The sequence below is a fragment of the Neofelis nebulosa genome, chromosome 11, assembly GCF_028018385.1.
Source record: "Neofelis nebulosa isolate mNeoNeb1 chromosome 11, mNeoNeb1.pri, whole genome shotgun sequence".
Classification (NCBI taxonomy): Eukaryota; Metazoa; Chordata; class Mammalia; order Carnivora; family Felidae; genus Neofelis; species Neofelis nebulosa.
The window spans coordinates 3,974,234-3,987,289 of NC_080792.1; positions in this window are offsets into that span (position 1 = coordinate 3,974,234).

Consider the following 13,056-nt stretch of genomic DNA (forward strand, 5'->3'; position numbering starts at 1 on the left):
GTACGAGTTACAAATGCAAGGACGTGCTATGACTATGAAAACGGCTGCCTTTATCGTCACATTTTCAACACCTTTAAATTAGCCGTTCCTTCTGAAACTCAGCCGTGACACTGACCTGTCTGCCATTTAGAGCACTCTGCCAGCAGCCGAATTCATACAGGCCTCAATGCAGCGGAAAGGTAACCCGGGTGTCCCGGGGCCGCTCAGCAAAACGTGACAGCAGACGCCCGGCCTCGGTCTTCGCTGCCTTTCGAATAGAAGCAGGGCCCAGAAGGACCGAAACCCTTCCCGTTTGCCTTCAGCTTCTTCAGTCCAGTTCTCCGTCAGTGCCATTTTCTTCCTGCCCAGCGTCCCCAGTTAAGCATTGGTCCTTCTCTGGGAGCACTGAGTGCAAACACCAGCCAGCCAGTCCTGCACTGGGGCTGCCCTCAGTGGGCATGTGAGCCTCAGTGACACCCTCTTTTGCGATTACCCTGAGCCCAGGAGGGCGCCCAGCTGGCATCCACTTTTGGATCAGGTCACTGGGAACCAGCCACGGGGCACCACCTGTAGCCTCTAAAGACCGGCCTCTAGAGTTCACGCTAATTGAAGAGGCCGTGACCTTCATCAGGAGAAATCGTCATCCACACAAGTGCTCCTTCATAAACCAGTGTAGCAATCAGAGGAAGGGCTGTCTAGACAGGAAAAGGGTAAGAAAGCATTTTGGTATCAAAAAGGAAGCCGAGGGGCGCCTGGGTGGCTCAGTCGGTTAAGCGTCCGACTTAGGCTCAGGTTGTGATCTCACAGTCTGTGGGTTCAAGCCCCACATCGGGGCTCTGTGCTGGGAGCCTGGAGCCCGCTTCCGATTCTGTGTCTCCCTCTCTCTCTGCCCCTCCCCTGCTCACGCTCTCGCTCTGTCTCAAAAATAAATAGAAACATTAAAAAAAAAAAAAAAAAAAAAAAAAAAAAGGAAGCCGAGTTACAGGGAGTCAGGAAGGCGGTGTTCCAGGGCCCAGCTCGTAAGAATTAGTGTGTGGGCTCACACAAGCCGCTGGGCTTCCCAAGTGAGCGTCTGCCCCTCACCCTCCGAGGTGCGCTGTGACCACGGGGTTGTCGTGGCACTTGTGGCCAAGGTGCCACCCCCACAGACGGGGACTTGGAGCTGAACAGGAACAACAAGAGAATCATAACCCCACTCACGTTCACCCACAGGGTTGGGTGCAATTCGGGGAATCGAGACGGGAGGCGGGGACAAGAGGGACGGGAAGCGAGCCCCGATGACCTCGGAAAATTCCCGGTGGGGAGGGGGTTAGTGAGAGCAGGAGCCAGGTGGGGGCAAAGGGAAGCGGATGGGTCTCAGGTTGGGCTGGGGAGGCAGCGCCGCGTCTGTGCGTCGACTTCTCGGGGTCTCTGCACACCCCCAAACGCAAATCTGAGGAGTGTTGGAGACTCCAGGCTTCTAGGCGGGACCTTTTCTTGACCAACGAGCTCGCAAGAGGTGGCGGTCTCAGTTAAGAAAGGGACCGGCGGGTGATAGCAAAGCCAGCTTGCTGCTTGCCTGCCTGCCTTAAGCGGTTTATTTGTTCTCACAACATCCCAGTCCTGTCTGGGCAAAGACAGTTACTCTCACCTGTGGGCTCCGTTAGTGCTCTGCTCATACTTTATTTCTAGCACTTTCCACGGTGCCCCAGAATCGCATCCATTTGCATGTCTGTCTCCCTGGAGACTGTGAACCCCTCGAAGGTAAAGTCTGCCTCACTGGCACTCCTGGGCTGGAGCATAGTACCTGCTGATAAATATTAAATCAATGTATATGTTGTAGACTTTTCACTTTTATTTCAAAACCAAACCAACAAAACCCCCATCCGGGGTCTCCCAAGCGCCTCCTCCCGCAGGATCCATGGACAGGCACTGGCCCACGACGCAATGAACCCTTAGAGAACAGTCACATGTGTTCTTAATCCCACGCCCACGTAACCTCCGCCCAAAGCTGTTCACCCGGAAGTCAGGTGACCTGATCTGAGCACCGGGAGCCGCACTGAGCGATGGTGCGGACTCTGTGGTGCCCACCTGTTGGTACAACAGAGAAAATTTTTTTACGTTTGCTTATTTACTTTGAGAGAGGGAGTGAAGGAAGGGCAGAGAGAGAGGGAGACAGAATCCCAAGCAGGATCCTGGCTGTCAGCGCAGAGCCCGACGTGGGGCTCCATCTTGTGAACCCTGAGATGGTGACCCGAGCCGAAATCAAGAATCGGTTGCTTAACCGAGCCACCCAGGTGCCCCATAACAGAGAAATGTTCTCTTTTTTTTAAAAAAAAATTTTTTTAACATTTATTTGTTTTTAAGAGACAGAGCATGAGCAGGGGAGGAGTAGAGAGAGAAAGAGACAACAGCATCCGAAGCAGGCTCCGGGCTCTGAGCGGTCAGCACAGAGCTCGATGAGGGGCTCGAACCCACACACCGCAAAGTCATGACCTGAGTCGAAGTTGGACCCTCCACCAACTGAGCCTCCCAGGCGCCCCCCACCCAGAAAAATTCTTAACGGCACTTTGGATCTGTTGACATCAACCCAACGTGCTAATTCCGTGCTATACAAAATAAATTCCCCAAACACTGGACATCGAGACTCTAAATGGCTCTTCGGTTTCCCACGTGTCGGAGAAAGTTACAATCAAACTGAATTAGGTCCCGAGAAGTGCCCAGCACATAGTAGGCACTCTCAATACAGTACTGGAATGAATGAATGAACGCATGAATGAATGACTACCAAACCCCTTGACAAATAAGAACTACCACTTAAGGATAAGCTAAAAAGATTTTGTTGCTTCAGGTAAGGGTTTCTTCGGGATTCTGACCATACTCTTGCCTCACATGTGAGAGGACCCCCTCCCAACTGGGCGAAGGCGCCGTCTGGAGAGACCTCACCGTGTGACCGGGCTGGCCTGTGTCCTGTGTGCTTGCGGAAGTGACAGACCTGAGCCGGAATGCCTCCTCCGCCACCGATTACCACCGCAGCTCTGGGGAGGTTCTTAACCTACCGGAGCCTCAGCCTTTTCCTTTGTTTCATTTGCCCTCCGTCAGAGGGACCAAAAACGCTGGCCCGTGGACAGAGCACAGAGAGCACCTGTCGTAGTGTCCCAGCCACTCATAACGCCAGCTTCTTCCCTCTTTGCCTTTGGAGCAAGAAAGGCACAGGGAGGCTGTCAGGGAGTCGGGAAGTACTCCTAAAGTGAGCCTGCTCCCCACGACACAAGACCACTGGTTACGGCCCTTAAGGTTCCGAGACACTTGCCATTAGAAAACTGAGGGGGAAACCCCACAAAGTGAATAGCGAAGTCTCGAAATTCATTATCCCTATAATCTCTCGCCCAAAAGTAGATGCAGCTAAATTTCTTTTTAAGTGAAATAAAAGTAGCCAATGACCAGTCCACAGTGGATTATTTTTTAAATGTTTACTATGTTTATATTAAATATGTATCATATCTTATATTTATTACATTAAAAGCAGTTAGGTTTCTTTCTAGCCCAACTAAAAGTGGCTTAATAAGGAGGCTCATGTAACTGGAAAGATCAGAGGTAGGTCAGGCTTCAGGTGCAGCTTGATCAGGGATCCAGCTCCCTTTCTCGGGGATTCCTTTCTCAGACTGCTTCCCCAGAAGGCTGCCTACAGGACCAGGCTCTGCTTCTATTCCGCAGACACCCCTCCCACTGACCAAAGGCCTCCACTTCCCTTGGAATGAGCCAACCGAATCTGTAAGTGTGTTGAGAGAAGTGGGTTTCCCTCTGGGGGGCGGGCCAGTCCCGCCGGAACCACAGAAACCCTGGGTGCTGTTCAGAAAGGGGAAGGGGCAGGCTGGTGGCTAGGAAAACCACGCCCCCACCCCATGGAACATCTATGACCCGGCAAAGGGCAAAGGCCCCCTGGGGGCGGGGGGAGTCCTTGTGAATCCTGCAAGGGCCCTTGAAGCCAGGGACGTCACGCATTTAATTAAATGCACGTCAGGCATTTCATTACAGTCGGTGTGGGTAGTGGGGCCTGTCTGGGAACCGGCCTCTCTGTTGGCTGGAGGCCCTGGTTCCTGCAGTCCTGCCTCAGGACTCTAACCTGTCTCGGGTCGAGACTACGAGACTGGTGACTTCGGGCCAGGTGAGGGGTGGGGGCCTGAAGGAACCCCGTCCCTCCCGGTCTCAAGAGCCCCATCGGAATGAAGGGCTCGCCTCCAGGCCCCCCGACCCCTAACCACGTAGGCACCGACCTCCCGGGTCTGCAAGGAAGCCGGGCCTTACACGATGCATCACCCGGGCCTGCCTCTGTCTCCCTGCAGCCTTTTCTCCCTGGCACGACTGCGTCCAAACTTCCCTTTGTAAAGGGACACGGTCACACTGGGCTGGGTTAGCCCCACTCTCTGACCTCGGCTTCACGGGCGCACGTATTTTGAGGAAGTCTGTTCACAGGTACCGGGGACGAGGACTTCAGGGTCTTCCGGGGGACGGGATTCGACCCACAGCACGGGATGACGCTGGAGTGCGCATCTGTGTGAGCGTGTCCCCGAGGGAGACAGGAGACGGGGCCTGCGGCCTCCATCCTCCACATGGATGTGTCCCTGGCTGCCAGGTGGGGAGCCTTTTGGGGTACTGTCACCCCCACTCCTGGGCACATCCCTCCCAGACTCCGGGACGGGTGAGCCTGGAGCCCCCAGTGCTGCGACTTGGCCCGTCCTGGCCACCCTCGGCCTTCCTTCCCTGCCTTCTGGCTCACCTTCCTGTCACCCGAGGACACTCCCTCTGGCCTCTCTCAGGGCGGGTGTCAGGTGCCGGGGAGGCCAGCGGCTGCCGGCCCAGCCAGGGGGCAGGGGCCACGCGTGGGCTCTGGGCCCGCGTGGGGGAGCGGGCGTGGGCGCTCCCAGCGGTGGGTGAGAAGCAGTGCCCTGTGCCCACCTTCAGCTCCTCACGGTGACCCCCCCCCCCTCCCAGGGCAAACCACCTCCTTGAGGAGGGCGGGGCCTCTGGTTCCGAGCAGCAGGCCCCCTCCGGTCCCACCGCGCCCACGACCCAGCCAACCGTGCAGCAGAGCACCTGACCGTGTTTTCGCGAGAACCCTCACCACCCCCACCCCCACCCCGCCCAGGCGACCAGTATTCGTCCTAACTCTCAAAGCGTCTGTTTATTCTAGAACAGAGAAGACCCTCCCGCTGTAAGACGAGTTTTCAGTTGACCGCTTCGCCGAACTGAAGGCTGGCCCGAGGAGTCGGAACTGACGCCCTCTTTGGGGAGAACGACGGATGGCTTGTGTTTTTGCTCATTTTAGGGGTGAAGTTTTCTGTTTCTCAGACTGTTTCTCTGAAGACAAGGAGGTTTCCGCTCCGCAGAATTTACACGCGCTTTACCACCATCCTTGTCCCCCATGATCGCCCGCTCTTGCGATTTTCCCCACAGGGTGAACGAACGCTGCTATTCTGACTATGGCAAAATCCACCTGCCTCAGGGAGACTCTGGGGCCCAGAGGGGCACGGCAGCGGCCCGAGGACACACGCCGCTGCCTCTGGCGCCCACCCCCCGGGCCGGCCCTCCCTGCCACCCCTGCCCCCACCACCAGCACGTGCAGCCTGCCAGAAACTCATTTTCAGATGATTTTTTTTTTTTGAGATGATTTAAAACATCCTTTTCCAGAGCTTTTCACTCTAAGGCAATTAACCCATTCCGTTAATGGCAGGAGGGCTGTGCTAATATTTGCTGGAAAAATCTCTCACTTAAAAGCTCAGCACTGTGAAAAGAAACCTGTGCCACATTTTACAAGCCAGTTGGGTTTCATTTAAATATTCCACTCACTTTTTTGCTTTAGAGGTGTCTGTAAGGAAATGTGGTGACACACCCAAAAGCACTCAGCTCACTCAGCCACGGACGTGGCCGGTCGCCAGGGACCTTCCCTTGGGACCGGGGACAGGGGCCAGGGGAACCGAAGGGGCGGAAGCAAGCGGGACCTCGGTGCCACCGGCCACGGTGAAACACTAGGCCGGCAGTCTTAGCTCCCCAAGGTATCACCTGCTCCCGTCAGGACAGACCTCCCCACAGATGAGCCCCCGAGAAACGCGCACAGCGTAGGAAGCTCCCGGGCAGCCGTGCCCAGCCCATGAGAGCAAGTGATGGTCCGAGCCTGGGAGCCAGGAGCTCAGTGCTCCCGGGCACTTGCCGCTGGCTTCACCCTCATTCTGGAGGACCTAGGGTCCCAGGGGTCGGGAAGGGGCGAAGGCGGACTTCAACGGGCTTGGCCCATCACGGAGAGCGGGACCCAGTGGTCGGCTCAGACTCCCCGGCGTGGCCCCCTACCCGGGGTCAGGAGGGTGCTGGCCCTCTGCGTGAGGGACATCAGCACAGAGCCGGAACGTCTTACCAGGGACGGGGGGCGATAGAACATGAGCGTTGCCTGCCGTGGAGGAGAGCGGCCACCAGCAGGGCTGGTCTCCGCGTGCAGCCCTTAGTCCCTACTGTTGTCAAAGTGGAACCCAAGCCCGGAGCAGGTGAAAAGCAGCGTTGGCAACCACAGGAGGGGTTGTGTGTGGATTCAAGGAGCAGACCCGAGGCCCCGGTCCCCAGTCATGCCCCTTGTCCAAGCTGTCACTCACTGTCACTCACCGATGAGGCCGTGTCACCTGCTGATGGGGGCCCCCTTCTGGTCGCGCTCCATGCGGGGGTGCTGGTGCTTTCACGAGCCCCCTTCCGGCCGTCCTGCTGGCCCTCTGCCCTCTGTGGACACACAACCCTCCAGGCCACCAGGCTGCAAGGAAGCGGCGCTTTCTGCCAGGGCTTCTGGGGGCGCGGACAGCCTGCTCTCTCGCCACCTGGCATCTTCAGGTCTTTGGTTAACACTGGACGAGAGGGCCCTCGGTACAAATGCCTAGTCCTTCCGACGGGGACTTTGCAGGGACCCAGAATCTGTGCGCGCACGCGGGGTTTGCTGGTGGGAATGGGCGCCGTGAGCAGGGGGAGCCCGAGGAGGAGGCAGGCCCAGATCCCCCCTGGCCGCGGACAGCCGCTCCCCTGCACGTGGCCGAGCGGGCGGCCCTGCGATAGGACGGCTGGCAGGCCGTCGTCGTGGCTCATGAGACGCAGCCACCGTAATGGCCCCTGTTCCTTCGAGATGGTGCTCCACCAACACTCTCATTATCGCACACACGTGTTGATGTCACATTCCCGGGGCCCTCGGTGCAGCCCGATGCGGTGAAGGCAGAGAGAACATTGTGTGAACCGACGACACGGTTTGTTCCCTTTCTCCCCGGCTCCCCAGAGCACCCGGGAGGCCCGGAAGCCGGGAGTGTGCGGCCAGGTGGGTGTGCAGAGGGTCACAGGCCAGCTGGGCCGGAAGGCAGGGCTCTGACTTCTACTCTGCGGTGGCGGCTTGAGCAGTCACGGGGCCTGCTGCCTGGTGAGGCCCTCCGGAGGGCTCCCATCTACGGGACAGGGTCCTCTCGCCCAGTGCAGGTGTGTGGGTCCCCACTGTCGGGGGCTGCCTCAGTGGTCGGAGCAGTGAGGACCACCACGCACCATCCCCCCGCCCGCGAGAACCTGGTGCCTCAGGGGGAGGCAGCAGGTGCACAAGGTGGGGAGGTGCCCAGCAAGGGGAGACAGAGCGCCCAGCAAGCCCCCAACGTGCCCCAGGCTTCCTGCTAAGTGCTCACTCCATTTCTTTGACTGAGTCCCCAGAATGGCACGCTCTAGGCCAACACTGTCCAACGGAAATAAAATGAGAACCACACGGGCAAACTGTCCAAAAGGCTGCATTAAAAAGGGAGAAAGTAATCTTCCTAATACGTTTTGTTTAGATCGGTATGTGCAAAATAGTATATCAAATTGTATCAAAATAAAAATCATGGAGATATTTTATTCTTTCTTTGCAAGTCAGTTGGAACAAGCCACGTTTGAAGGGCTCACTGGCCGGGAGGCTCCTGGCTGTCACATTGGACAGTGGGGTTCGAGACGGTGAGCTCAGGCACCGGTTTTTTAAATCAACAATAAATATCTGACACATCTCGCTTATGGTGTGGGAGGCACTGGTTTCATTGCTCATATAATCACTTCTTTTACCTTTTAAGTTTTACTTATTTTGAGAGCTGGGGAGGGGCAGAGAAAGAGACAGGGAGAGACAGAATCCCAGGCAGGCTCCACGCTGTCAGCACAGAGCCTGATGCGGGGCTCAATCTCACGAACTGTGAGATCATGACCGGAGCCAAAACGAAGAGTTGGATGCTTAAGCAACTGAGCCACCCAGGCGCCCCCTATGTAACTACCCTGCAGCGCAGGGTTATTATCACCCTTGTTTTACAGATGGGGATACTGAGGCACAGAGAGCAGCAGCAGCATACCCGAGGTCCCAGGACTGGTAGATAAAACAGCTGGGTAGGGACACAGCAGCCCGGCTCCAGGATCGTCCCAAGGCCTTTCAGGAAGCAAACCAGGGGCCCAATGGCTACTAGCAGCATAACTGACTAAGAGAGATGTTTCCCTCCCATTCACTGATGAAACGGATGCCCAGAGAAGTTAGTGAATGCCCTAATGTCACACAGCTAGAAAATATCTGAGTTATTATTAAACCAGGGGTGTCTGATCTGGAAAGTTGGGGAAAGCTTCAGAGAGCATTCTAAGGGAAGAGTGGGTTGTTTCTTGGTGGGGGGGGGGGCAGGGGCATTTAAGCTGCAAGTTGTATACATCGAGATGGGGAAGAAATTTTGAACTAGAGGGAGTGAATGATGGAAAACACTGCAGAAGGCGAGCTCGGCCCATTCCAGTAGGAGCGGGGGCCGAGGCGGGAGGAGAGGACACACAGTCGTGGGTGATGACACACGCCAGAGGGCCTTGGCGGCGTGGTCTCGGGGTCCCGAGGGAAAGGTGCCGGCCCCCCTGTCCTCAGAGTGTCTGCCCAGCATGAGGCCTCCCCAGCCAGACCCTGCAGAAGGAGAAGCTCCCGTCTAGATTTCCTTCCTTGCCCCTGCCAGCCCCTCCCCAGCCCTCGCTTCTAGAAGGACTGACAGAAGCCACTCGCTGCACAGGGGAAATGCAGTCCATCACCCACAGGGGAAGGAAGGCTGCTCAGGATCTGAGGCACCTGCCGGGCAGCCAGTGGAAGACACAGCAGGCAGGTTCTCGTCCCTCCCTGGCTGCTCCCTGACGCCCGGTGCCGTCTGGGAGCGGCCACGGTGGCTGCCTGAACTGTCACTCACCTCGGGAGGAGCAACCCCCCCCCCCAGATGGATCGCAAGCCACCTGGTGGAGACCCCAGCCCGAGGTCCTCGGACCCTAGGACTTGAACGGCTCTGCCGCAGACAGGAGGGGCCCGGCAGGGCCGGTTCCCCCCCGACCCCCCCCCCCCCCCGTCTTCCTGTCTTCTCCTTCTTCCTCTCCTTCCCTCTCTTCCCCTCCTTCCCTCCTTCGTCTGCTTTAGAAAAAGATTGAAAGCACGAAAATCTCATCCGGTGCCATCCGCTGTTGAGCTCGACCTCTAACAGGTTTCAGATCTTAATTGCATTATTCTCACACGAAGGAGAAACTGCAGGTACGTTTTCTGTTTGTTAAAAATAATAATAATAAAAGTCATGTGTAAAATGGCACTTTTTGTTTGCACAACTCTCCTGGTGTATTATTTATTGCGAGGGAAAATTATCTTGCTAAGAAAATAGTGTCACTAAAAAATTAGGTGGTTCCCAATCAACTTATGACAGTAATTGCTGTAATGTCCTCTTTGATTTAGATATAGTAATATCAATGTAATTGCCACTGGGAAAAAATTATAATGGCTGTTAATGATAACTAACACATAAATGGCAACGAACAGGAACATGTACTTTATATTGGATCCAACCCTAGAGCGGCAGTAAGAAACCAAGGGGGTTCAACAATCTGGCGCGGTCCCTCCAGGAGCCGAGCCCCCCCGCTCTCCCCTGTAAGTGAGGGGCTGGGTGCCCCAGGGCATGCAGGCACATCCTCAGCCTCCGTGGGCTCCATACTGTGGGGGCCCGGGGGGACCGCCAGCCCTCCAGAGGCAAAGGCAGGGCAACACCAATACCAGCCCGTGGCCCAGAACCTGCTCCTGCTCAGGCTGGAAATGGCACCACGAAAGGTGGCTTGGGGACCCTCCGGTGTGCCTGCGTGCGCTCCCTAACTCGTTCAGCTGTGCTCCAGTCACTGTCCTAACCCGAGGGTGCACCATCCATAAAACGTGGTCTCTGTCCCCCGACTGCAAACTCCAGGGGAGCTAATACTGGATGGGTTTTGTAACACTTGAGCCTCCCTCCCGTGGGACGCACAGGACCCGACAGCCAGCCCAGCGATGCCCGTCCGGTGCCGTGGTTCACTGGGGGACTGGGTGACGGACGAGACCCGTGGCCGTTGGTGGCTCTCGTGGTCCACTGTGTGGGGTGCCCCGGCAGGCAGGGGGGCCGTGGGAGCATAGCCCTCGCCAGCGTGGGTCACAAGCACGTCCACAGACAGGTTTGTCATCCAGAAGAGGCATGGTTCCAGCTCATGACCAGTTACCCGGAGATCACTGTAGCGGTTAAGCTTCTCAGGACCCATCGTCACCTGGTGGAGCGGGAGCAACGAGGAAATGAGGTTCCACACAGGACTCGGTGCGGTCAAGTGGGGGGATGGGAAGGACCCCCACGGGGCCAGGGTGGGGTCGGGGGTCCGAGTGCTCACCCAGACTCTGCCCGCTCCCTGGACCCTGGCCTCGCCGGTGGCGAAAGAGGGGCCCGGGCTGCACGGGCGGTGCCAGGGTGACATGTGGGTCCCAGCCTCCCACAGAGGCAGCGGGGCATCCTCTCTAAGGCCCCCCCCCCGGATTCCCTTTCTGTAGAGCCGAGGGGTCTGGGGCGGGCCTGACTCCCTGCGTACTCAGGAAGCCCCTTGGGGAATTCTGAAAAGAATGATCACGCTGATAATAGCTTCAGTTCCCTTAATACTGGGGCAAGGCACCGCGTTAGCTTTTTCTTCCAGATCAAACATCTTAGGTGGTGGTTGCTAATTTTCGTCCCCCCTTTATGGAAGAAGGAGGTAGGCCCAGGGAGGCTGGGTAACTTGCCCGAAGTCACACAGTAAGCGGCGAAGCCGAGTTTGGGGCTAGCCGGTTCACCCCAGAAGCCACACTTCAGCCCAGCAGAGCATCCGTATGTGGTGCTGGCGGGAGCTTATGCTTCAGGACGAACAGCCTGGATGACCGGTAAGGCGCTGTCCAACTTCATGTCGCACGAGAGCGTGAAGCTCGGTGGAAATAAGAGGCACGGATATTTCCAGAGAATGGAGTGAGAGCCTGAGCATAGTAGTTGGCATCCTTGGGCGGCAGGAGGCCTCCTGGACACCCACAGATCGGAGGCAGCTGGGACTTCTGGTCCCACTACTAAGGGCACCGATGTCCCCACCACGAACAACCGAAAGGTTCTACAAAACTGTAAAAATCCTAAAAATTGTGAGGATCTGACAAAAGGGCAAGACAATAGAAATTATTAGGCCAAAATCCAAGAGGAAGTAGAAACAGAGGGAGGTGGGGCGCCAAAGCCACATCTACCGTGGAAAAGAGAAAAACCGGCTAACGATGGGGCCCTTGAACTTTATTCAGTTACCACAGCTTTTCAGAGTGCTTGGGACTAAAGATAAAGCCCAGGGCCATCCGAGGTGACAAGCCTCAGTGCCCAACGTGATCGGGTTGGTCCAAAGAGCAAAGATCTGGTTGGTCATGATCTCACGGCTCGTGAGTTCAAGCCCCGCATCAGGCTCTGTGCTGACCGCTCGGAGCCTGGAGCCCGCTTCGGATTCTGTGTCCCTCTCTCTCTGCCCCTCCCCCGCTTATGCTCTGTCTCTATCTCTCTCTCTCTCAAAAATAAACAAACATTTAAAACATTTTTTTAAAGAAATATTTAAGAGGAAGAAGAAATGCCGAGCCATGAGCCAGAAATAGCAGAAGCAAAGGAACACAGACACGTAAAAAGACTTCAGGAATTAACAGGTATGGATTATAAAACAACAATGCTTACTACCTTTAAGAAATGAACTTCAGGAGGGGAGCCTGGGTGGCTCAGTTGGGTAAGCATCCAACTTTGGCTCAAGTCATAGTCTCGAGTCATGAGTTCGAGCCCCTGCATCGATCGGGCTCTGTGCTGACAGCTCAGAGCCTGGAGTCTGCTTCAGATTCTGTGTCTCCCTCTCTCTGCCCCTCTCCCACTCTTGCTCTGTCTCTGTCTCTCAAAAATGAATAAACGTTTAAAAAATTAAAAAAAAAAAGAAATGAACTTCAGGAAAAATATCAAAACAACCTTGAATATTTGAAAAAGAATGGATATAATCTTAGGAAGTAAAAAAAAAAAAAAGAACTGAAAATAACAGTTTAAGTAATGGTTTAATTATCAATTAGATATACCTGAAGAGACAATTCATGAATTGGAAAAGAGACAGGAAATTGTCCAAGATGTATCGCAGAGGGTCAAAGAGATAGAAATTATAACCAGTGCTGACTCCAGAAATTTCTCCCAACAACGAACATCCTCCAAGTTTACTTGATCTTATCAGATGTCAAGAAAAGATTTTCATAGTTACAATGCATTCCTTCCCAGAAGGAATAGTTTTTGACTTCATAGTTTTTGACTAACATTGGAGGTGTGATGGGGTCCAGTCATCCCACCAGGAAAACCACCTGAGTTCAAGCACACGTGAACCACGACCGCACGTCTCAAATGACCCACGACACTGTGTCATTGATGGCAACACGCTTCCCCATTTCAGAGACACTGAAGTGGAAACAGAATCGGTGAAGCTAACTGGATCCTGACTCAAGAATATCAGGCTGCTGTCCTCCAGGGAAGCCATCCCATGCGTGGGATGGAGGCCTGGTGTGATGGTCTGTGCCGGCCTCCTGGAGAAGCTCCAAATGTAGGACAGGCCAAAGAAAGGGAGAGCAGAGAAGGACGACAGCAAGCTTAGAGCGCCATGATTCTGGCTGGAATCAGTGGTGGGCGCATTGGAAAATGGACGGCTTTGGGGTCCCATGGAGGGGGGTTCAGAATCTGACTCTCTTATCCAGTGCTGATCATTAGA